We start from the raw sequence: 25,310 nt of genomic DNA on the forward strand, positions 1-25,310 counted from the left end.
GCAGTGCTGGGTGCACTTGTGGGCCCCTGGGCAGCAGAAAGACCTTGAGGGGCTGCAGCGCGTGCACAGAAGGACTGGGAGCTGGGCAAGGCGTTGCAGCACAAGGCCAGGGAGGAGGTGTTGAGGGAGCTTTAGCCTGGACAATGGGAGGCTCTTGAGGGTCCTTCAGGCAAACTTCCATCAATCCCTGCATGACAGTGCTCAGCACAAGGGCTGTTTCCCTGCCAAACATGCCATCACTGCATCCAAGGGCTTTAGACACTGGAGTCGCTGACACTTCCCATCTTGTGGCTTGTGGGTTTCCTAGGAGGTGAAGGCCTGTTCATTTTCTCTTTTTCCAGCAAGCAAGGATGCTTCTGCGCAAACTTTCCTGTGCTTATAGGCACTGGGAGGGATTCTGAACCCTTTCTGGTTTTCCTTGTCTACTGCAGCAGTAGCAAAGGCCTTGCTGGCTCTTTCCTACTTTTCCATTTCCGAGCTTTCAAGAACCAAAAGCTGCCTTTTGCAGAGACAACCTTGCTTGCAAATGGCAGCCAGGGAGGAATATCGAATTCATAGCCTTATACTCTTCTATTGAATGTGCCCATTTCAGTCTGGTTGGAGTGACTTTGAATGCCATTGCTAACAAAGTTGATGATTTCTCCTAAGAAGATGTGGCTGTTGATACGAAGAGAAATGGGGTTATAAGCGTTAGGTAACGGCCTGTCCCTATGATTCTCTCTTTGCCACAGGTGAGAAGAGCAAGAGCCATCTTTCCCCTGGCTCTCTCTCCTATTGCAGAAGAAGCCAGAGAGGAGGAAAATGAGAAAGATGACCACCGCCTTTGTTCAGCCGTGGTCACACCAGAACGTCCTCATCATTCCAAGAGAGTAAGTGCCCGTTGTGGGAGGCGCCATCTTTAGTGCAAGGCAGAGGTGCAACTTTCTGAGCTGCCAGCACTTGCTGTGTCTGGCCCAGGATGCTGAGTGCTGGAGTCCTGCAGGACGTAGCCGTTTCCTGCAGGCAGTGAGAGCTAGAAATTGGCCTTTGACCTGTCCTGTTGGGCCAGTGTTAAACTCGCAGCTCCGGCGGAGCTTCTGGCTGCTTGGCTCAGGGAAGCTCCATCTCTGGGCTTCTGCGGTGTAATGGCCAAGGGCTCACGTGGTAGTGCTGGAGGTCCAAAGGCTTTCTTGCTTGCTTTTCCCTTTTTGGAAAGTTGTGTTTGGCTTGTGGAAGTGTGCTGCAGTTTCCTTGAGTCGTTCTTCACTTGTAAAATCACTGCTGGCCCAACTGCCTTTTGGCTTTTGAGAAGGTGCAAAGAGCAGAAGGGCTAAGTTTCTACTGATCTGTGTAGTGATGAAGTCTGCAGTTTTGGCAAGTGCATTGGAGCCCAGAGTGGGGGTGAAGCTGCAAGTCCTTGACTGCTGTCTTGTGTTGCTCAGAACAGGAAGGCCATCTTGCAAAGGTGCCTGCTGTATCTGAAGTGAAATGGGAAAATTTGTGGCTGGGGAGCTGCGTGGGCCAAAAGGAGCCAGGGTTGCTGCTGGCCTTTAGCCACTGAGGATGAGGCAGCGTGTGGCCAGGTGGCCAAGAAGGCCCAGGGCATGGTGGCCTGTGTCAGCAGCAGTGGGGCAGCAGGAGCAGGGCAGTGAGCGTGGCCCTGTGCTGGGCAGCGCTGGGGCCACAGCTGCAGTGCTGGGTGCACTTGTGGGCCCCTGGGCAGCAGAAAGTCCTTGAGGGGCTGCAGCGTGTGCACAGAAGTACAGGGGAGCTGGGCAACGGGGTGCAGCACAAGGCCAGTGAGGAGGTGTTGAGGGAGATTTAGCCTGGACAGTGGGATGCTCTTGAGGGACCTTTCGGCAAACTTCCATCATTCCCTGCATGACAGTGCTCAGCACAAGGGCTGGTTCACACCAAAAATTCATCACTCATTGCATCCAAGGGCTTTAGACACTGGAGTGGGTGACACTTCCATCTTGTGGTTTGTTGGCTCGTTGTTTTGCTCGCACGAGAAGGCCTGTTCATTTTCCTCTTTTTCCAGTAAGCAATGATGCTTCTCTACAATGTTCCCTGCCCTTTTGCAGCCCTGGATGGGATTGTGGTCCAGTTTGAGTTTTCTACGTCTGCAGCAGCAGTAGCAAAGGCGTTGCTGTCACTTTCCTAGTTTTCCATTTCTGTGCTTTCAAGCTCTAAAAGCTGCATTTGTCTGAGGTAACCTTGGCTTGCTGATGGCTTGCGGATGGCAGCCATGGAGGAAAATCAACTTCATATCCATCTAGAGTGGTGTTGAATTGTCCCATGATAATTTGGTGGCTGGGATTTAGAACCCCTCTGTCACTCTGAAATGTTATGATTTTTTCCTTAGAAGATGTTGTGGTAGATCTGAAAAGAAATGAGGTTCTACATGATAGGAAATGGCCTGTGCCTCATGCTCCTCTCTTGCCACAGATGACAGAAGCAAGAGCCGCCTCTCCCCTGGCCCCCGCTGCTCCTGGAGAAGAAGCCAAAGAGGAGCAAACTGAGGTGGATGAGCGCCAGCCTCCATCAGTGGTCAGACCACCATATTCTCAACGTGTAAGTGCCAGTTGTGTGTGGTGCTGTCTTTAGTGCAAGGCAGAGCTGCAAGGTTTGGAGCAGCCAGCACTTTGCTGTTGCTGGCTGAGGATGCTGGGTGCTGGAGTCCTGCCAGGAGCTGGGGATTTCCTCCAGGCAGAGACCGCAGAACTTGGCCTTTGAGCTGTCATGTTGAGGCAGCAAAGGGCTGGTGCCTCTGGGAGAGCATCTGGCTGCTTGGCTCAGGGAAGCTCTATCGCTTGGCTTCTGCCGTGCTATGGCCAAGGGCAAAGGAGGGAGTGCTGGAGGTGCCAGGCCTTGCTTTGTTTGTTTTCCCTCTCTGGAAAGGCGTGTTTGGCTTGTGAAAGCGGTCGGCACTTTCCATGAGTAGTTCTTCACTTGTACAGTCTCTTTTGGGCCAGCTGTCTTTGGCTTTTGATAAGCTGCAAGGGGAGGATTGTGTGGTCCATGCAGCTGTGGGGGCCCATTCTTGTCCCGCGTGGCCAAAGAAACAAAGTGCGGAGTCGCGAAGCTTTCTTGCGAGGCCAAAAGCAGAAGCGGCCAGTTTCTGTTGATGCATAGTTTGGTGCAGTCTGCAGCTTTGGCAAGTGCCTCTGAGCTTGCAGTGGGGGTGAAGCTGCAAGTCCTTGACTGCTGTCTTGTGTTGCTCAGAACAGGAAGGCCATCTTGCAAAGGTGCCTGCTGTATCTGAAGTGAAATGGGAAAATTTGTGGCTGGGGAGCTGCGTGGGCCAAAAGGAGCCAGGGTTGCTGCTGGCCTTTAGCCACTGAGGATGAGGCAGCGTGTGGCCAGGTGGCCAAGAAGGCCCAGGGCATGGTGGCCTGTGTCAGCAGCAGTGGGGCAGCAGGAGCAGGGCAGTGAGCGTGGCCCTGTGCTGGGCAGCGCTGGGGCCACAGCTGCAGTGCTGGGTGCACTTGTGGGCCCCTGGGCAGCAGAAAGTCCTTGAGGGGCTGCAGCGTGTGCACAGAAGGACAGGGGAGCTGGGCAACGGGGTGCAGCACAAGGCCAGTGAGGAGGTGTTGAGGGAGATTTAGCCTGGACAGTGGGATGCTCTTGAGGGACCTTTCGGCAAACTTCCATCATTCCCTGCATGACAGTGCTCAGCACAAGGGCTGGTTCACACCAAAAATTCATCACTCATTGCATCCAAGGGCTTTAGACACTGGAGTGGGTGACACTTCCATCTTGTGGTTTGTTGGCTCGTTGTTTTGCTCGCACGAGAAGGCCTGTTCATTTTCCTCTTTTTCCAGTAAGCAATGATGCTTCTCTACAATGTTCCCTGCCCTTTTGCAGCCCTGGATGGGATTGTGGTCCAGTTTGAGTTTTCTACGTCTGCAGCAGCAGTAGCAAAGGCGTTGCTGTCACTTTCCTAGTTTTCCATTTCAGTGCTTTCAAGCTCTAAAAGCTGCATTTGTCTGAGGTAACCTTGGCTTGCTGATGGCTTGCGGATGGCAGCCATGGAGGAAAATCAACTTCATATCCATCTAGAGTGGTGTTGAATTGTCCCATGATAATTTGGTGGCTGGGATTTAGAACCCCTCTGTCACTCTGAAATGTTATGATTTTTTCCTTAGAAGATGTTGTGGTAGATCTGAAAAGAAATGAGGTTCTACATGATAGGAAATGGCCTGTGCCTCATGCTCCTCTCTTGCCACAGATGACAGAAGCAAGAGCCGCCTCTCCCCTGGCCCCCGCTGCTCCTGGAGAAGAAGCCAAAGAGGAGCAAACTGAGGTGGATGAGCGCCAGCCTCCATCAGTGGTCAGACCACCATATTCTCAACGTGTAAGTGCCAGTTGTGTGTGGTGCTGTCTTTAGTGCAAGGCAGAGCTGCAAGGTTTGGAGCAGCCAGCACTTTGCTGTTGCTGGCTGAGGATGCTGGGTGCTGGAGTCCTGCCAGGAGCTGGGGATTTCCTCCAGGCAGAGACCGCAGAACTTGGCCTTTGAGCTGTCATGTTGAGGCAGCAAAGGGCTGGTGCCTCTGGGAGAGCATCTGGCTGCTTGGCTCAGGGAAGCTCTATCGCTTGGCTTCTGCCGTGCTATGGCCAAGGGCAAAGGAGGGAGTGCTGGAGGTGCCAGGCCTTGCTTTGTTTGTTTTCCCTCTCTGGAAAGGCGTGTTTGGCTTGTGAAAGCGGTCGGCACTTTCCATGAGTAGTTCTTCACTTGTACAGTCTCTTTTGGGCCAGCTGTCTTTTGGCTTTTGATAAGCTGCAAGGGGAGGATTGTGTGGTCCATGCAGCTGTGGGGGCCCATTCTTGTCCCGCGTGGCCAAAGAAACAAAGTGCGGAGTCGCGAAGCTTTCTGGCGAGGCCAAAAGCAGAAGCGGCCAGTTTCTGTTGATGCATAGTTTGGTGCAGTCTGCAGCTTTGGCAAGTGCCTCTGAGCCTGCAGTGGGGGTGAAGCTGCAAGTCCTTGACTGCTGTCTTGTGTTGTTCAGAACAGGAAGGCCATCGTACAATGGTGCCTGCTGTATCTGAAGTGAAATGGGCAAATTTGTGGCTGGGGAGCTGCGTGGGCCAAAAGGAGCCAGGGTTGCTGCTGGCCTTGAGCCACTGAGGATGAGGCAGCGTGTGGCCAGGTGGCCAAGAAGGCCCAGGGCATGGTGGCCTGTGTCAGCAGCAGTGGGGCAGCAGGAGCAGGGCAGCGAGCGTGGCCCTGTGCTGGGCAGCGCTGCGGCCACAGCTGCAGTGCTGGGTGCACTTGTGGGCCCCTGGGCAGCAGAAAGACCTTGAGGGGCTGCAGCGCGTGCACAGAAGGACTGGGAGCTGGGCAAGGCGTTGCAGCACAAGGCCAGGGAGGAGGTGTTGAGGGAGCTTTAGCCTGGACAATGGGAGGCTCTTGAGGGTCCTTCAGGCAAACTTCCATCAATCCCTGCATGACAGTGCTCAGCACAAGGGCTGTTTCCCTGCCAAACATGCCATCACTGCATCCAAGGGCTTTAGACACTGGAGTCGCTGACACTTCCCATCTTGTGGCTTGTGGGTTTCCTAGGAGGTGAAGGCCTGTTCATTTTCTCTTTTTCCAGCAAGCAAGGATGCTTCTGCGCAAACTTTCCTGTGCTTATAGGCACTGGGAGGGATTCTGAACCCTTTCTGGTTTTCCTTGTCTACTGCAGCAGTAGCAAAGGCCTTGCTGGCTCTTTCCTACTTTTCCATTTCCGAGCTTTCAAGAACCAAAAGCTGCCTTTTGCAGAGACAACCTTGCTTGCAAATGGCAGCCAGGGAGGAATATTGAATTCATAGCCTTATACTCTTCTATTGAATGTGCCCATTTCAGTCTGGTTGGAGTGACTTTGAATGCCATTGCTAACAAAGTTGATGATTTCTCCTAAGAAGATGTGGCTGTTGATACGAAGAGAAATGGGGTTATAAGCGTTAGGTAACGGCCTGTCCCTATGATTCTCTCTTTGCCACAGGTGAGAAGAGCAAGAGCCATCTTTCCCCTGGCTCTCTCTCCTATTGCAGAAGAAGCCAGAGAGGAGGAAAATGAGAAAGATGACCACCGCCTTTGTTCAGCCGTGGTCACACCAGAACGTCCTCATCATTCCAAGAGAGTAAGTGCCCGTTGTGGGAGGCGCCATCTTTAGTGCAAGGCAGAGGTGCAACTTTCTGAGCTGCCAGCACTTGCTGTGTCTGGCCCAGGATGCTGAGTGCTGGAGTCCTGCAGGACGTAGCCGTTTCCTGCAGGCAGTGAGAGCTAGAAATTGGCCTTTGACCTGTCCTGTTGGGCCAGTGTTAAACTCGCAGCTCCGGCGGAGCTTCTGGCTGCTTGGCTCAGGGAAGCTCCATCTCTGGGCTTCTGCGGTGTAATGGCCAAGGGCTCACGTGGTAGTGCTGGAGGTCCAAAGGCTTTCTTGCTTGCTTTTCCCTTTTTGGAAAGTTGTGTTTGGCTTGTGGAAGTGTGCTGCAGTTTCCTTGAGTCGTTCTTCACTTGTAAAATCACTGCTGGCCCAACTGCCTTTTGGCTTTTGAGAAGGTGCAAAGAGCAGAAGGGCTAAGTTTCTACTGATCTGTGTAGTGATGAAGTCTGCAGTTTTGGCAAGTGCATTGGAGCCCAGAGTGGGGGTGAAGCTGCAAGTCCTTGACTGCTGTCTTGTGTTGCTCAGAACAGGAAGGCCATCTTGCAATGGTGCCTGCTGTATCTGAAGTGAAATGAGCACCTTTGTGGCTGGGGAGCTGCGTGGGCCAAAAGGAGCCAGGTTTACTGCTGGCCTTGAGCCACTGAAGATGAGGCAGCGTGTGGCCAGGTGGCCAAGAAGGCCCAGGGCATGGTGGCCTGTGTCAGCAGCAGTGGGGCAGCAGGAGCAGGGCAGTGAGCGTGGCCCTGTGCTGGGCAGCGCTGCGGCCACAGCTGCAGTGCTGGGTGCACTTGTGGGCCCCCGGGCAGCAGAAAGACCTTGAGGGGCTGCAGCGTGTGCACAGAAGGACAGGGGAGCTGGGCAAGGCGTTGCAGCACAAGGCCAGGGTGGAGGTGTTGAGGGAGATTTAGCCTGCACAATGGGAGGCTCTTGAGGGACCTTCAGGCAAACTTCCATCATTCCCTGCATGACAGTGCTCAGCACAAGGGCTGGTTCACACCAAAAATTCATCACTCATTGCATCCAAGGGCTTTAGACACTGGAGTGAGTGACACTTCCATCTTGTGGTTTGTTGGCTCGTTGTTTTGCTCGCACGAGAAGGCCTGTTCATTTTCCTCTTTTTCCAGTAAGCAATGATGCTTCTCTACAATGTTCCCTGCCCTTTTGCAGCCCTGGATGGGATTGTGGTCCAGTTTGAGTTTTCTACGTCTGCAGCAGCAGTAGCAAAGGCGTTGCTGTCACTTTCCTAGTTTTCCATTTCAGTGCTTTCAAGCTCTAAAAGCTGCATTTGTCTGAGGTAACCTTGGCTTGCTGATGGCTTGCGGATGGCAGCCATGGAGGAAAATCAACTTCATATCCATCTAGAGTGGTGTTGAATTGTCCCATGATAATTTGGTGGCTGGGATTTAGAACCCCTCTGTCACTCTGAAATGTTATGATTTTTTCCTTAGAAGATGTTGTGGTAGATCTGAAAAGAAATGAGGTTCTACATGATAGGAAATGGCCTGTGCCTCATGCTCCTCTCTTGCCACAGATGACAGAAGCAAGAGCCGCCTCTCCCCTGGCCCCCGCTGCTCCTGGAGAAGAAGCCAAAGAGGAGCAAACTGAGGTGGATGAGCGCCAGCCTCCATCAGTGGTCAGACCACCATATTCTCAACGTGTAAGTGCCAGTTGTGTGTGGTGCTGTCTTTAGTGCAAGGCAGAGCTGCAAGGTTTGGAGCAGCCAGCACTTTGCTGTTGCTGGCTGAGGATGCTGGGTGCTGGAGTCCTGCCAGGAGCTGGGGATTTCCTCCAGGCAGAGACCGCAGAACTTGGCCTTTGAGCTGTCATGTTGAGGCAGCAAAGGGCTGGTGCCTCTGGGAGAGCATCTGGCTGCTTGGCTCAGGGAAGCTCTATCGCTTGGCTTCTGCCGTGCTATGGCCAAGGGCAAAGGAGGGAGTGCTGGAGGTGCCAGGCCTTGCTTTGTTTGTTTTCCCTCTCTGGAAAGGCGTGTTTGGCTTGTGAAAGCGGTCGGCACTTTCCATGAGTAGTTCTTCACTTGTACAGTCTCTTTTGGGCCAGCTGTCTTTGGCTTTTGATAAGCTGCAAGGGGAGGATTGTGTGGTCCATGCAGCTGTGGGGGCCCATTCTTGTCCCGCGTGGCCAAAGAAACAAAGTGCGGAGTCGCGAAGCTTTCTTGCGAGGCCAAAAGCAGAAGCGGCCAGTTTCTGTTGATGCATAGTTTGGTGCAGTCTGCAGCTTTGGCAAGTGCCTCTGAGCCTGCAGTGGGGGTGAAGCTGCAAGTCCTTGACTGCTGTCTTGTGTTGCTCAGAACAGGAAGGCCATCTTGCAAAGGTGCCTGCTGTATCTGAAGTGAAATGGGCAAATTTGTGGCTGGGGAGCTGCGTGGGCCAAAAGGAGCCAGGGTTGCTGCTGGCCTTTAGCCACTGAGGATGAGGCAGCGTGTGGCCAGGTGGCCAAGAAGGCCCAGGGCATGGTGGCCTGTGTCAGCAGCAGTGGGGCAGCAGGAGCAGGGCAGTGAGCGTGGCCCTGTGCTGGGCAGCGCTGGGGCCACAGCTGCAGTGCTGGGTGCACTTGTGGGCCCCCGGGCAGCAGAAAGTCCTTGAGGGGCTGCAGCGTGTGCACAGAAGGACAGGGGAGCTGGGCAAGGGGGTGCAGCACAAGGCCAGTGAGGAGGTGTTGAGGGAGATTAGCCTGGACAGTGGGATGCTCTTGAGGGACCTTTCGGCAAACTTCCATCATTCCCTGCATGACAGTGCTCAGCACAAGGGCTGGTTCACACCAAAAATTCATCACTCATTGCATCCAAGGGCTTTAGACACTGGAGTGGGTGACACTTCCATCTTGTGGTTTGTTGGCTCGTTGTTTTGCTCGCACGAGAAGGCCTGTTCATTTTCCTCTTTTTCCAGTAAGCAATGATGCTTCTGTACAATGTTCCGTGCCCTTTTGCAGCCCTGGATGGGATTGTGGTCCAGTTTGAGTTTTCTACGTCTGCAGCAGCAGTAGCAAAGGCGTTGCTGTCACTTTCCTAGTTTTCCATTTCTGTGCTTTCAAGCTCTAAAAGCTGCATTTGTCTGAGGTAACCTTGGCTTGCTGATGGCTTGCGGATGGCAGCCATGGAGGAAAATCAACTTCATATCCATCTAGAGTGGTGTTGAATTGTCCCATGATAATTTGGTGGCTGGGATTTAGAACCCCTCTGTCACTCTGAAATGTTATGATTTTTTCCTTAGAAGATGTTGTGGTAGATCTGAAAAGAAATGAGGTTCTACATGATAGGAAATGGCCTGTGCCTCATGCTCCTCTCTTGCCACAGATGACAGAAGCAAGAGCCGCCTCTCCCCTGGCCCCCGCTGCTCCTGGAGAAGAAGCCAAAGAGGAGCAAACTGAGGTGGATGAGCGCCAGCCTCCATCAGTGGTCAGACCACCATATTCTCAACGTGTAAGTGCCAGTTGTGTGTGGTGCTGTCTTTAGTGCAAGGCAGAGCTGCAAGGTTTGGAGCAGCCAGCACTTTGCTGTTGCTGGCTGAGGATGCTGGGTGCTGGAGTCCTGCCAGGAGCTGGGGATTTCCTCCAGGCAGAGACCGCAGAACTTGGCCTTTGAGCTGTCATGTTGAGGCAGCAAAGGGCTGGTGCCTCTGGGAGAGCATCTGGCTGCTTGGCTCAGGGAAGCTCTATCGCTTGGCTTCTGCCGTGCTATGGCCAAGGGCAAAGGAGGGAGTGCTGGAGGTGCCAGGCCTTGCTTTGTTTGTTTTCCCTCTCTGGAAAGGCGTGTTTGGCTTGTGAAAGCGGTCGGCACTTTCCATGAGTAGTTCTTCACTTGTACAGTCTCTTTTGGGCCAGCTGTCTTTTGGCTTTTGATAAGCTGCAAGGGGAGGATTGTGTGGTCCATGCAGCTGTGGGGGCCCATTCTTGTCCCGCGTGGCCAAAGAAACAAAGTGCGGAGTCGCGAAGCTTTCTGGCGAGGCCAAAAGCAGAAGCGGCCAGTTTCTGTTGATGCATAGTTTGGTGCAGTCTGCAGCTTTGGCAAGTGCCTCTGAGCCTGCAGTGGGGGTGAAGCTGCAAGTCCTTGACTGCTGTCTTGTGTTGTTCAGAACAGGAAGGCCATCGTACAATGGTGCCTGCTGTATCTGAAGTGAAATGGGCAAATTTGTGGCTGGGGAGCTGCGTGGGCCAAAAGGAGCCAGGGTTGCTGCTGGCCTTGAGCCACTGAGGATGAGGCAGCGTGTGGCCAGGTGGCCAAGAAGGCCCAGGGCATGGTGGCCTGTGTCAGCAGCAGTGGGGCAGCAGGAGCAGGGCAGCGAGCGTGGCCCTGTGCTGGGCAGCGCTGCGGCCACAGCTGCAGTGCTGGGTGCACTTGTGGGCCCCTGGGCAGCAGAAAGACCTTGAGGGGCTGCAGCGCGTGCACAGAAGGACTGGGAGCTGGGCAAGGCGTTGCAGCACAAGGCCAGGGAGGAGGTGTTGAGGGAGCTTTAGCCTGGACAATGGGAGGCTCTTGAGGGTCCTTCAGGCAAACTTCCATCAATCCCTGCATGACAGTGCTCAGCACAAGGGCTGTTTCCCTGCCAAACATGCCATCACTGCATCCAAGGGCTTTAGACACTGGAGTCGCTGACACTTCCCATCTTGTGGCTTGTGGGTTTCCTAGGAGGTGAAGGCCTGTTCATTTTCTCTTTTTCCAGCAAGCAAGGATGCTTCTGCGCAAACTTTCCTGTGCTTATAGGCACTGGGAGGGATTCTGAACCCTTTCTGGTTTTCCTTGTCTACTGCAGCAGTAGCAAAGGCCTTGCTGGCTCTTTCCTACTTTTCCATTTCCGAGCTTTCAAGAACCAAAAGCTGCCTTTTGCAGAGACAACCTTGCTTGCAAATGGCAGCCAGGGAGGAATATTGAATTCATAGCCTTATACTCTTCTATTGAATGTGCCCATTTCAGTCTGGTTGGAGTGACTTTGAATGCCATTGCTAACAAAGTTGATGATTTCTCCTAAGAAGATGTGGCTGTTGATACGAAGAGAAATGGGGTTATAAGCGTTAGGTAACGGCCTGTCCCTATGATTCTCTCTTTGCCACAGGTGAGAAGAGCAAGAGCCATCTTTCCCCTGGCTCTCTCTCCTATTGCAGAAGAAGCCAGAGAGGAGGAAAATGAGAAAGATGACCACCGCCTTTGTTCAGCCGTGGTCACACCAGAACGTCCTCATCATTCCAAGAGAGTAAGTGCCCGTTGTGGGAGGCGCCATCTTTAGTGCAAGGCAGAGGTGCAACTTTCTGAGCTGCCAGCACTTGCTGTGTCTGGCCCAGGATGCTGAGTGCTGGAGTCCTGCAGGACGTAGCCGTTTCCTGCAGGCAGTGAGAGCTAGAAATTGGCCTTTGACCTGTCCTGTTGGGCCAGTGTTAAACTCGCAGCTCCGGCGGAGCTTCTGGCTGCTTGGCTCAGGGAAGCTCCATCTCTGGGCTTCTGCGGTGTAATGGCCAAGGGCTCACGTGGTAGTGCTGGAGGTCCAAAGGCTTTCTTGCTTGCTTTTCCCTTTTTGGAAAGTTGTGTTTGGCTTGTGGAAGTGTGCTGCAGTTTCCTTGAGTCGTTCTTCACTTGTAAAATCACTGCTGGCCCAACTGCCTTTTGGCTTTTGAGAAGGTGCAAAGAGCAGAAGGGCTAAGTTTCTACTGATCTGTGTAGTGATGAAGTCTGCAGTTTTGGCAAGTGCATTGGAGCCCAGAGTGGGGGTGAAGCTGCAAGTCCTTGACTGCTGTCTTGTGTTGCTCAGAACAGGAAGGCCATCTTGCAATGGTGCCTGCTGTATCTGAAGTGAAATGAGCACCTTTGTGGCTGGGGAGCTGCGTGGGCCAAAAGGAGCCAGGTTTACTGCTGGCCTTGAGCCACTGAAGATGAGGCAGCGTGTGGCCAGGTGGCCAAGAAGGCCCAGGGCATGGTGGCCTGTGTCAGCAGCAGTGGGGCAGCAGGAGCAGGGCAGTGAGCGTGGCCCTGTGCTGGGCAGCGCTGCGGCCACAGCTGCAGTGCTGGGTGCACTTGTGGGCCCCCGGGCAGCAGAAAGACCTTGAGGGGCTGCAGCGTGTGCACAGAAGGACAGGGGAGCTGGGCAAGGCGTTGCAGCACAAGGCCAGGGTGGAGGTGTTGAGGGAGATTTAGCCTGCACAATGGGAGGCTCTTGAGGGACCTTCAGGCAAACTTCCATCATTCCCTGCATGACAGTGCTCAGCACAAGGGCTGGTTCACACCAAAAATTCATCACTCATTGCATCCAAGGGCTTTAGACACTGGAGTGAGTGACACTTCCATCTTGTGGTTTGTTGGCTCGTTGTTTTGCTCGCACGAGAAGGCCTGTTCATTTTCCTCTTTTTCCAGTAAGCAATGATGCTTCTCTACAATGTTCCCTGCCCTTTTGCAGCCCTGGATGGGATTGTGGTCCAGTTTGAGTTTTCTACGTCTGCAGCAGCAGTAGCAAAGGCGTTGCTGTCACTTTCCTAGTTTTCCATTTCAGTGCTTTCAAGCTCTAAAAGCTGCATTTGTCTGAGGTAACCTTGGCTTGCTGATGGCTTGCGGATGGCAGCCATGGAGGAAAATCAACTTCATATCCATCTAGAGTGGTGTTGAATTGTCCCATGATAATTTGGTGGCTGGGATTTAGAACCCCTCTGTCACTCTGAAATGTTATGATTTTTTCCTTAGAAGATGTTGTGGTAGATCTGAAAAGAAATGAGGTTCTACATGATAGGAAATGGCCTGTGCCTCATGCTCCTCTCTTGCCACAGATGACAGAAGCAAGAGCCGCCTCTCCCCTGGCCCCCGCTGCTCCTGGAGAAGAAGCCAAAGAGGAGCAAACTGAGGTGGATGAGCGCCAGCCTCCATCAGTGGTCAGACCACCATATTCTCAACGTGTAAGTGCCAGTTGTGTGTGGTGCTGTCTTTAGTGCAAGGCAGAGCTGCAAGGTTTGGAGCAGCCAGCACTTTGCTGTTGCTGGCTGAGGATGCTGGGTGCTGGAGTCCTGCCAGGAGCTGGGGATTTCCTCCAGGCAGAGACCGCAGAACTTGGCCTTTGAGCTGTCATGTTGAGGCAGCAAAGGGCTGGTGCCTCTGGGAGAGCATCTGGCTGCTTGGCTCAGGGAAGCTCTATCACTTGGCTTCTGCCGTGCTATGGCCAAGGGCAAAGGAGGGAGTGCTGGAGGTGCCAGGCCTTGCTTTGTTTGTTTTCCCTCTCTGGAAAGGCGTGTTTGGCTTGTGAAAGCGGTCGGCACTTTCCATGAGTAGTTCTTCACTTGTACAGTCTCTTTTGGGCCAGCTGTCTTTGGCTTTTGATAAGCTGCAAGGGGAGGATTGTGTGGTCCATGCAGCTGTGGGGGCCCATTCTTGTCCCGCGTGGCCAAAGAAACAAAGTGCGGAGTCGCGAAGCTTTCTTGCGAGGCCAAAAGCAGAAGCGGCCAGTTTCTGTTGATGCATAGTTTGGTGCAGTCTGCAGCTTTGGCAAGTGCCTCTGAGCCTGCAGTGGGGGTGAAGCTGCAAGTCCTTGACTGCTGTCTTGTGTTGCTCAGAACAGGAAGGCCATCTTGCAAAGGTGCCTGCTGTATCTGAAGTGAAATGGGCAAATTTGTGGCTGGGGAGCTGCGTGGGCCAAAAGGAGCCAGGGTTGCTGCTGGCCTTTAGCCACTGAGGATGAGGCAGCGTGTGGCCAGGTGGCCAAGAAGGCCCAGGGCATGGTGGCCTGTGTCAGCAGCAGTGGGGCAGCAGGAGCAGGGCAGTGAGCGTGGCCCTGTGCTGGGCAGCGCTGGGGCCACAGCTGCAGTGCTGGGTGCACTTGTGGGCCCCCGGGCAGCAGAAAGTCCTTGAGGGGCTGCAGCGTGTGCACAGAAGGACAGGGGAGCTGGGCAAGGGGGTGCAGCACAAGGCCAGTGAGGAGGTGTTGAGGGAGATTAGCCTGGACAGTGGGATGCTCTTGAGGGACCTTTCGGCAAACTTCCATCATTCCCTGCATGACAGTGCTCAGCACAAGGGCTGGTTCACACCAAAAATTCATCACTCATTGCATCCAAGGGCTTTAGACACTGGAGTGGGTGACACTTCCATCTTGTGGTTTGTTGGCTCGTTGTTTTGCTCGCACGAGAAGGCCTGTTCATTTTCCTCTTTTTCCAGTAAGCAATGATGCTTCTGTACAATGTTCCGTGCCCTTTTGCAGCCCTGGATGGGATTGTGGTCCAGTTTGAGTTTTCTACGTCTGCAGCAGCAGTAGCAAAGGCGTTGCTGTCACTTTCCTAGTTTTCCATTTCTGTGCTTTCAAGCTCTAAAAGCTGCATTTGTCTGAGGTAACCTTGGCTTGCTGATGGCTTGCGGATGGCAGCCATGGAGGAAAATCAACTTCATATCCATCTAGAGTGGTGTTGAATTGTCCCATGATAATTTGGTGGCTGGGATTTAGAACCCCTCTGTCACTCTGAAATGTTATGATTTTTTCCTTAGAAGATGTTGTGGTAGATCTGAAAAGAAATGAGGTTCTACATGATAGGAAATGGCCTGTGCCTCATGCTCCTCTCTTGCCACAGATGACAGAAGCAAGAGCCGCCTCTCCCCTGGCCCCCGCTGCTCCTGGAGAAGAAGCCAAAGAGGAGCAAACTGAGGTGGATGAGCGCCAGCCTCCATCAGTGGTCAGACCACCATATTCTCAACGTGTAAGTGCCAGTTGTGTGTGGTGCTGTCTTTAGTGCAAGGCAGAGCTGCAAGGTTTGGAGCAGCCAGCACTTTGCTGTTGCTGGCTGAGGATGCTGGGTGCTGGAGTCCTGCCAGGAGCTGGGGATTTCCTCCAGGCAGAGACCGCAGAACTTGGCCTTTGAGCTGTCATGTTGAGGCAGCAAAGGGCTGGTGCCTCTGGGAGAGCATCTGGCTGCTTGGCTCAGGGAAGCTCTATCGCTTGGCTTCTGCCGTGCTATGGCCAAGGGCAAAGGAGGGAGTGCTGGAGGTGCCAGGCCTTGCTTTGTTTGTTTTCCCTCTCTGGAAAGGCGTGTTTGGCTTGTGAAAGCGGTCGGCACTTTCCATGAGTAGTTCTTCACTTGTACAGTCTCTTTTGGGCCAGCTGTCTTTGGCTTTTGATAAGCTGCAAGGGGAGGATTGTGTGGTCCATGCAGCTGTGGGGGCCCATTCTTGTCCCGCGTGGCCAAAGAAACAAAGTGCGGAGTCGCGAAGCTTTCTTGCGAGGCCAAAAGCAGAAGCGGCCAGTTTCTGTTGATGCATAGTTTGGTGCAGTCTGCAGCTTTGGCAAGTGCCTCTGAGCTTGCAGTGGGGGTGAAGCTGCAAGTCCTTGACTGCTGTCTTGTGTTGCTCAGAACAGGAAGGCCATCTTGCAAAGGTGCCTGCTGTATCTGAAGTGAAATGGGAAAATTTGTGGCTGGGGAGCTGCGTGGGCCAAAAGGAGCCAGGGTTGCTGCTGGCCTTTAGCCACTGAGGATGAGGCAGCGTGTGGCCAGGTGGCCAAGAAGGCCCAGGGCATGGTGGCCTGTGTCAGCAGCAGTGGGGCAGCAGGAGCAGGGCAGTGAGCGTGGCCCTGTGCTGGGCAGCGCTGGGGCCACAGCTGCAGTGCTGGGTGCACTTGTGGGCCCCTGGGCAGCAGAAAGTCCTTGAGGGGCTGCAGCGTGTGCACAGAAGGACAGGGGAGCTGGGCAACGGGGTGCAGCACAAGGCCAGTGAGGAGGTGTTGAGGGAGATTTAGCCTGGACAGTGGGATGCTCTTGAGGGACCTTTCGGCAAACTTCCATCATTCCCTGCATGACAGTGCTCAGCACAAGGGCTGGTTCACACCAAAAATTCATCACTCATTGCATCCAAGGGCTTTAGACACTGGAGTGGGTGACACTTCCATCTTGTGGTTTGTTGGCTCGTTGTTTTGCTCGCACGAGAAGGCCTGTTCATTTTCCTCTTTTTCCAGTAAGCAATGATGCTTCTGTACAATGTTCCCTGCCCTTTTGCAGCCCTGGATGGGATTGTGGTCCAGTTTGAGTTTTCTACGTCTGCAGCAGCAGTAGCAAAGGCGTTGCTGTCACTTTCCTAGTTTTCCATTTCAGTGCTTTCAAGCTCTAAAAGCTGCATTTGTCTGAGGTAACCTTGGCTTGCTGATGGCTTGCGGATGGCAGCCATGGAGGAAAATCAACTTCATATCCATCTAGAGTGGTGTTGAATTGTCCCATGATAATTTGGTGGCTGGGATTTAGAACCCCTCTGTCACTCTGAAATGTTATGATTTTTTCCTTAGAAGATGTTGTGGTAGATCTGAAAAGAAATGAGGTTCTACATGATAGGAAATGGCCTGTGCCTCATGCTCCTCTCTTGCCACAGATGACAGAAGCAAGAGCCGCCTCTCCCCTGGCCCCCGCTGCTCCTGGAGAAGAAGCCAAAGAGGAGCAAACTGAGGTGGATGAGCGCCAGCCTCCATCAGTGGTCAGACCACCATATTCTCAACGTGTAAGTGCCAGTTGTGTGTGGTGCTGTCTTTAGTGCAAGGCAGAGCTGCAAGGTTTGGAGCAGCCAGCACTTTGCTGTTGCTGGCTGAGGATGCTGGGTGCTGGAGTCCTGCCAGGAGCTGGGGATTTCCTCCAGGCAGAGACCGCAGAACTTGGCCTTTGAGCTGTCATGTTGAGGCAGCAAAGGGCTGGTGCCTCTGGGAGAGCATCTGGCTGCTTGGCTCAGGGAAGCTCTATCGCTTGGCTTCTGCCGTGCTATGGCCAAGGGCAAAGGAGGGAGTGCTGGAGGTGCCAGGCCTTGCTTTGTTTGTTTTCCCTCTCTGGAAAGGCGTGTTTGGCTTGTGAAAGCGGTCGGCACTTTCCATGAGTAGTTCTTCACTTGTACAGTCTCTTTTGGGCCAGCTGTCTTTGGCTTTTGATAAGCTGCAAGGGGAGGATTGTGTGGTCCATGCAGCTGTGGGGGCCCATTCTTGTCCCGCGTGGCCAAAGAAACAAAGTGCGGAGTCGCGAAGCTTTCTTGCGAGGCCAAAAGCAGAAGCGGCCAGTTTCTGTTGATGCATAGTTTGGTGCAGTCTGCAGCTTTGGCAAGTGCCTCTGAGCTTGCAGTGGGGGTGAAGCTGCAAGTCCTTGACTGCTGTCTTGTGTTGCTCAGAACAGGAAGGCCATCTTGCAAAGGTGCCTGCTGTATCTGAAGTGAAATGGGAAAATTTGTGGCTGGGGAGCTGCGTGGGCCAAAAGGAGCCAGGGTTGCTGCTGGCCTTTAGCCACTGAGGATGAGGCAGCGTGTGGCCAGGTGGCCAAGAAGGCCCAGGGCATGGTGGCCTGTGTCAGCAGCAGTGGGGCAGCAGGAGCAGGGCAGTGAGCGTGGCCCTGTGCTGGGCAGCGCTGGGGCCACAGCTGCAGTGCTGGGTGCACTTGTGGGCCCCTGGGCAGCAGAAAGTCCTTGAGGGGCTGCAGCGTGTGCACAGAAGGACAGGGGAGCTGGGCAACGGGGTGCAGCACAAGGCCAGTGAGGAGGTGTTGAGGGAGATTTAGCCTGGACAGTGGGATGCTCTTGAGGGACCTTTCGGCAAACTTCCATCATTCCCTGCATGACAGTGCTCAGCACAAGGGCTGGTTCACACCAAAAATTCATCACTCATTGCATCCAAGGGCTTTAGACACTGGAGTGGGTGACACTTCCATCTTGTGGTTTGTTGGCTCGTTGTTTTGCTCGCACGAGAAGGCCTGTTCATTTTCCTCTTTTTCCAGTAAGCAATGATGCTTCTCTACAATGTTCCCTGCCCTTTTGCAGCCCTGGATGGGATTGTGGTCCAGTTTGAGTTTTCTACGTCTGCAGCAGCAGTAGCAAAGGCGTTGCTGTCACTTTCCTAGTTTTCCATTTCAGTGCTTTCAAGCTCTAAAAGCTGCATTTGTCTGAGGTAACCTTGGCTTGCTGATGGCTTGCGGATGGCAGCCATGGAGGAAAATCAACTTCATATCCATCTAGAGTGGTGTTGAATTGTCCCATGATAATTTGGTGGCTGGGATTTAGAACCCCTCTGTCACTCTGAAATGTTATGATTTTTTCCTTAGAAGATGTTGTGGTAGATCTGAAAAGAAATGAGGTTCTACATGATAGGAAATGGCCTGTGCCTCATGCTCCTCTCTTGCCACAGATGACAGAAGCAAGAGCCGCCTCTCCCCTGGCCCCCGCTGCTCCTGGAGAAGAAGCCAAAGAGGAGCAAACTGAGGTGGATGAGCGCCAGCCTCCATCAGTGGTCAGACCACCATATTCTCAACGTGTAAGTGCCAGTTGTGTGTGGTGCTGTCTTTAGTGCAAGGCAGAGCTGCAAGGTTTGGAGCAGCCAGCACTTTGCTGTTGCTGGCTGAGGATGCTGGGTGCTGGAGTCCTGCCAGGAGCTGGGGATTTCCTCCAGGCAGAGACCGCAGAACTTGGCCTTTGAGCTGTCATGTTGAGGCAGCAAAGGGCTGGTGCCTCTGGGAGAGCATCTGGCTGCTTGGCTCAGGGAAGCTCTATCGCTTGGCTTCTGCCGTGCTATGGCCAAGGGCAAAGGAGGGAGTGCTGGAGGTGCCAGGCCTTGCTTTGTTTGTTTTCCCTCTCTGGAAAGGCGTGTTTGGCTTGTGAAAGCGGTCGGCACTTTCCATGAGTAGTTCTTCACTTGTACAGTCTCTTTTGGGCCAGCTGTCTTTGGCTTTTGATAAGCTGCAAGGGGAGGATTGTGTGGTCCATGCAGCTGTGGGGGCCCATTCTTGTCCCGCGTGGCCAAAGAAACAAAGTGCGGAGTCGCGAAGCTTTCTTGCGAGGCCAAAAGCAGAAGCGCCAGTTTCTGTTGATGCATAGTTTGGTGCAGTCTGCAGCTTTGGCAAGTGCCTCTGAGCTTGCAGTGGGGGTGAAGCTGCAAGTCCTTGACTGCTGTCTTGTGTTGCTCAGAACAGGAAGGCCATCTTGCAAAGGTGCCTGCTGTATCTGAAGTGAAATGGGCAAATTTGTGGCTGGGGAGCTGCGTGGGCCAAAAGGAGCCAGGGTTGCTGCTGGCCTTTAGCCACTGAGGATGAGGCAGCGTGTGGCCAGGTGGCCAAGAAGGCCCAGGGCATGGTGGCCTGTGTCAGCAGCAGTGGGGCAGCAGGAGCAGGGCAGTGAGCGTGGCCCTGTGCTGGGCAGCGCTGGGGCCACAGCTGCAGTGCTGGGTGCACTTGTGGGCCCCCGGGCAGCAGAAAGTCCTTGAGGGGCTGCAGCGTGTGCACAGAAGGACAGGGGAGCTGGGCAAGGGGGTGCAGCACAAGGCCAGTGAGGAGGTGTTGAGGGAGATTAGCCTGGACAGTGGGATGCTCTTGAGGGACCTTTCGGCAAACTTCCATCATTCCCTGCATGACAGTGCTCAGCACAAGGGCTGGTTCACACCAAAAATTCATCACTCATTGCATCCAAGGGCTTTAGACACTGGAGTGGGTGACACTTCCATCTTGTGGTTTGTTGGCTCGTTGTTTTGCTCGCACGAGAAGGCCTGTTCATTTTCCTCTTTTTCCAGTAAGCAATGATGCTTCTCTACAATGTTCCCTGCCCTTTTGCAGCCCTGGATGGGATTGTGGTCCAGTTTGAGTTTTCTACGTCTGCAGCAGCAGTAGCAAAGGCGTTGCTGTCACTTTCCTAGTTTTCCATTTCAGTGCTTTCAAGCTCTAAAAGCTGCATTTGTCTGAGGTAACCTTGGCTTGCTGATGGCTTGCGGATGGCAGCCATGGAGGAAAATCAACTTCATATCCATCTAGAGTGGTGTTGAATTGTCCCATGATAATTTGGTGGCTGGGATTTAGAACCCCTCTGTCACTCTGAAATGTTATGATTTTTTCCTTAGAAGATGTTGTGGTAGATCTGAAAAGAAATGAGGTTCTACATGATAGGAAATGGCCTGTGCCTCATGCTCCTCTCTTGCCACAGATGACAGAAGCAAGAGCCGCCTCTCCCCTGGCCCCCGCTGCTCCTGGAGAAGAAGCCAAAGAGGAGCAAACTGAGGTGGATGAGCGCCAGCCTCCATCAGTGGTCAGACCACCATATTCTCAACGTGTAAGTGCCAGTTGTGTGTGGTGCTGTCTTTAGTGCAAGGCAGAGCTGCAAGGTTTGGAGCAGCCAGCACTTTGCTGTTGCTGGCTGAGGATGCTGGGTGCTGGAGTCCTGCCAGGAGCTGGGGATTTCCTCCAGGCAGAGACCGCAGAACTTGGCCTTTGAGCTGTCATGTTGAGGCAGCAAAGGGCTGGTGCCTCTGGGAGAGCATCTGGCTGCTTGGCTCAGGGAAGCTCTATCGCTTGGCTTCTGCCGTGCTATGGCCAAGGGCAAAGGAGGGAGTGCTGGAGGTGCCAGGCCTTGCTTTGTTTGTTTTCCCTCTCTGGAAAGGCGTGTTTGGCTTGTGAAAGCGGTCGGCACTTTCCATGAGTAGTTCTTCACTTGTACAGTCTCTTTTGGGCCAGCTGTCTTTTGGCTTTTGATAAGCTGCAAGGGGAGGATTGTGTGGTCCATGCAGCTGTGGGGGCCCATTCTTGTCCCGCGTGGCCAAAGAAACAAAGTGCGGAGTCGCGAAGCTTTCTGGCGAGGCCAAAAGCAGAAGCGGCCAGTTTCTGTTGATGCATAGTTTGGTGCAGTCTGCAGCTTTGGCAAGTGCCTCTGAGCCTGCAGTGGGGGTGAAGCTGCAAGTCCTTGACTGCTGTCTTGTGTTGTTCAGAACAGGAAGGCCATCGTACAATGGTGCCTGCTGTATCTGAAGTGAAATGGGCAAATTTGTGGCTGGGGAGCTGCGTGGGCCAAAAGGAGCCAGGGTTGCTGCTGGCCTTGAGCCACTGAGGATGAGGCAGCGTGTGGCCAGGTGGCCAAGAAGGCCCAGGGCATGGTGGCCTGTGTCAGCAGCAGTGGGGCAGCAGGAGCAGGGCAGCGAGCGTGGCCCTGTGCTGGGCAGCGCTGCGGCCACAGCTGCAGTGCTGGGTGCACTTGTGGGCCCCTGGGCAGCAGAAAGACCTTGAGGGGCTGCAGCGCGTGCACAGAAGGACTGGGAGCTGGGCAAGGCGTTGCAGCACAAGGCCAGGGAGGAGGTGTTGAGGGAGCTTTAGCCTGGACAATGGGAGGCTCTTGAGGGTCCTTCAGGCAAACTTCCATCAATCCCTGCATGACAGTGCTCAGCACAAGGGCTGTTTCCCTGCCAAACATGCCATCACTGCATCCAAGGGCTTTAGACACTGGAGTCGCTGACACTTCCCATCTTGTGGCTTGTGGGTTTCCTAGGAGGTGAAGGCCTGTTCATTTTCTCTTTTTCCAGCAAGCAAGGATGCTTCTGCGCAAACTTTCCTGTGCTTATAGGCACTGGGAGGGATTCTGAACCCTTTCTGGTTTTCCTTGTCTACTGCAGCAGTAGCAAAGGCCTTGCTGGCTCTTTCCTACTTTTCCATTTCCGAGCTTTCAAGAACCAAAAGCTGCCTTTTGCAGAGACAACCTTGCTTGCAAATGGCAGCCAGGGAGGAATATCGAATTCATAGCCTTATACTCTTCTATTGAATGTGCCCATTTCAGTCTGGTTGGAGTGACTTTGAATGCCATTGCTAACAAAGTTGATGATTTCTCCTAAGAAGATGTGGCTGTTGATACGAAGAGAAATGGGGTTATAAGCGTTAGGTAACGGCCTGTCCCTATGATTCTCTCTTTGCCACAGGTGAGAAGAGCAAGAGCCATCTTTCCCCTGGCTCTCTCTCCTATTGCAGAAGAAGCCAGAGAGGAGGAAAATGAGAAAGATGACCACCGCCTTTGTTCAGCCGTGGTCACACCAGAACGTCCTCATCATTCCAAGAGAGTAAGTGCCCGTTGTGGGAGGCGCCATCTTTAGTGCAAGGCAGAGGTGCAACTTTCTGAGCTGCCAGCACTTGCTGTGTCTGGCCCAGGATGCTGAGTGCTGGAGTCCTGCAGGACGTAGCCGTTTCCTGCAGGCAGTGAGAGCTAGAAATTGGCCTTTGACCTGTCCTGTTGGGCCAGTGTTAAACTCGCAGCTCCGGCGGAGCTTCTGGCTGCTTGGCTCAGGGAAGCTCCATCTCTGGGCTTCTGCGGTGTAATGGCCAAGGGCTCACGTGGTAGTGCTGGAGGTCCAAAGGCTTTCTTGCTTGCTTTTCCCTTTTTGGAAAGTTGTGTTTGGCTTGTGGAAGTGTGCTGCAGTTTCCTTGAGTCGTTCTTCACTTGTAAAATCACTGCTGGCCCAACTGCCTTTTGGCTTTTGAGAAGGTGCAAAGAGCAGAAGGGCTAAGTTTCTACTGATCTGTGTAGTGATGAAGTCTGCAGTTTTGGCAAGTGCATTGGAGCCCAGAGTGGGGGTGAAGCTGCAAGTCCTTGACTGCTGTCTTGTGTTGCTCAGAACAGGAAGGCCATCTTGCAAAGGTGCCTGCTGTATCTGAAGTGAAATGGGAAAATTTGTGGCTGGGGAGCTGCGTGGGCCAAAAGGAGCCAGGTTTACTGCTGGCCTTTAGCCACTGAGGATGAGGCAGCGTGTGGCCAGGTGGCCAAGAAGGCCCAGGGCATGGTGGCCTGTGTCAGCAGCAGTGGGGCAGCAGGAGCAGGGCAGTGAGCGTGGCCCTGTGCTGGGCAGCGCTGGGGCCACAGCTGCAGTGCTGGGTGCACTTGTGGGCCCCTGGGCAGCAGAAAGTCCTTGAGGGGCTGCAGCGTGTGCACAGAAGGACAGGGGAGCTGGGCAACGGGGTGCAGCACAAGGCCAGTGAGGAGGTGTTGAGGGAGATTTAGCCTGGACAGTGGGATGCTCTTGAGGGACCTTTCGGCAAACTTCCATCATTCCCTGCATGACAGTGCTCAGCACAAGGGCTGGTTCACACCAAAAATTCATCACTCATTGCATCCAAGGGCTTTAGACACTGGAGTGGGTGACACTTCCATCTTGTGGTTTGTTGGCTCGTTGTTTTGCTCGCACGAGAAGGCCTGTTCATTTTCCTCTTTTTCCAGTAAGCAATGATGCTTCTCTACAATGTTCCCTGCCCTTTTGCAGCCCTGGATGGGATTGTGGTCCAGTTTGAGTTTTCTACGTCTGCAGCAGCAGTAGCAAAGGCGTTGCTGTCACTTTCCTAGTTTTCCATTTCAGTGCTTTCAAGCTCTAAAAGCTGCATTTGTCTGAGGTAACCTTGGCTTGCTGATGGCTTGCGGATGGCAGCCATGGAGGAAAATCAACTTCATATCCATCTAGAGTGGTGTTGAATTGTCCCATGATAATTTGGTGGCTGGGATTTAGAACCCCTCTGTCACTCTGAAATGTTATGATTTTTTCCTTAGAAGATGTTGTGGTAGATCTGAAAAGAAATGAGGTTCTACATGATAGGAAATGGCCTGTGCCTCATGCTCCTCTCTTGCCACAGATGACAGAAGCAAGAGCCGCCTCTCCCCTGGCCCCCGCTGCTCCTGGAGAAGAAGCCAAAGAGGAGCAAACTGAGGTGGATGAGCGCCAGCCTCCATCAGTGGTCAGACCACCATATTCTCAACGTGTAAGTGCCAGTTGTGTGTGGTGCTGTCTTTAGTGCAAGGCAGAGCTGCAAGGTTTGGAGCAGCCAGCACTTTGCTGTTGCTGGCTGAGGATGCTGGGTGCTGGAGTCCTGCCAGGAGCTGGGGATTTCCTCCAGGCAGAGACCGCAGAACTTGGCCTTTGAGCTGTCATGTTGAGGCAGCAAAGGGCTGGTGCCTCTGGGAGAGCATCTGGCTGCTTGGCTCAGGGAAGCTCTATCGCTTGGCTTCTGCCGTGCTATGGCCAAGGGCAAAGGAGGGAGTGCTGGAGGTGCCAGGCCTTGCTTTGTTTGTTTTCCCTCTCTGGAAAGGCGTGTTTGGCTTGTGAAAGCGGTCGGCACTTTCCATGAGTAGTTCTTCACTTGTACAGTCTCTTTTGGGCCAGCTGTCTTTGGCTTTTGATAAGCTGCAAGGGGAGGATTGTGTGGTCCATGCAGCTGTGGGGGCCCATTCTTGTCCCGCGTGGCCAAAGAAACAAAGTGCGGAGTCGCGAAGCTTTCTTGCGAGGCCAAAAGCAGAAGCGGCCAGTTTCTGTTGATGCATAGTTTGGTGCAGTCTGCAGCTTTGGCAAGTGCCTCTGAGCTTGCAGTGGGGGTGAAGCTGCAAGTCCTTGACTGCTGTCTTGTGTTGCTCAGAACAGGAAGGCCATCTTGCAAAGGTGCCTGCTGTATCTGAAGTGAAATGGGCAAATTTGTGGCTGGGGAGCTGCGTGGGCCAAAAGGAGCCAGGGTTGCTGCTGGCCTTTAGCCACTGAGGATGAGGCAGCGTGTGGCCAGGTGGCCAAGAAGGCCCAGGGCATGGTGGCCTGTGTCAGCAGCAGTGGGGCAGCAGGAGCAGGGCAGTGAGCGTGGCCCTGTGCTGGGCAGCGCTGCGGCCACAGCTGCAGTGCTGGGTGCACTTGTGGGCCCCTGGGCAGCAGAAAGTCCTTGAGGGGCTGCAGCGTGTGCACAGAAGGACAGGGGAGCTGGGCAAGGGGGTGCAGCACAAGGCCAGTGAGGAGGTGTTGAGGGAGATTTAGCCTGGACAGTGGGATGCTCTTGAGGGACCTTTCGGCAAACTTCCATCATTCCCTGCATGACAGTGCTCAGCACAAGGGCTGGTTCACACCAAAAATTCATCACTCATTGCATCCAAGGGCTTTAGACACTGGAGTGGGTGACACTTCCATCTTGTGGTTTGTTGGCTCGTTGTTTTGCTCGCACGAGAAGGCCTGTTCATTTTCCTCTTTTTCCAGTAAGCAATGATGCTTCTCTACAATGTTCCCTGCCCTTTTGCAGCCCTGGATGGGATTGTGGTCCAGTTTGAGTTTTCTACGTCTGCAGCAGCAGTAGCAAAGGCGTTGCTGTCACTTTCCTAGTTTTCCATTTCAGTGCTTTCAAGCTCTAAAAGCTGCATTTGTCTGAGGTAACCTTGGCTTGCTGATGGCTTGCGGATGGCAGCCATGGAGGAAAATCAACTTCATATCCATCTAGAGTGGTGTTGAATTGTCCCATGATAATTTGGTGGCTGGGATTTAGAACCCCTCTGTCACTCTGAAATGTTATGATTTTTTCCTTAGAAGATGTTGTGGTAGATCTGAAAAGAAATGAGGTTCTACATGATAGGAAATGGCCTGTGCCTCATGCTCCTCTCTTGCCACAGATGACAGAAGCAAGAGCCGCCTCTCCCCTGGCCCCCGCTGCTCCTGGAGA

Source organism: Agelaius phoeniceus, chromosome Z (assembly GCF_051311805.1).
Source record: "Agelaius phoeniceus isolate bAgePho1 chromosome Z, bAgePho1.hap1, whole genome shotgun sequence".
Lineage (NCBI taxonomy): Eukaryota > Metazoa > Chordata > Aves > Passeriformes > Icteridae > Agelaius > Agelaius phoeniceus.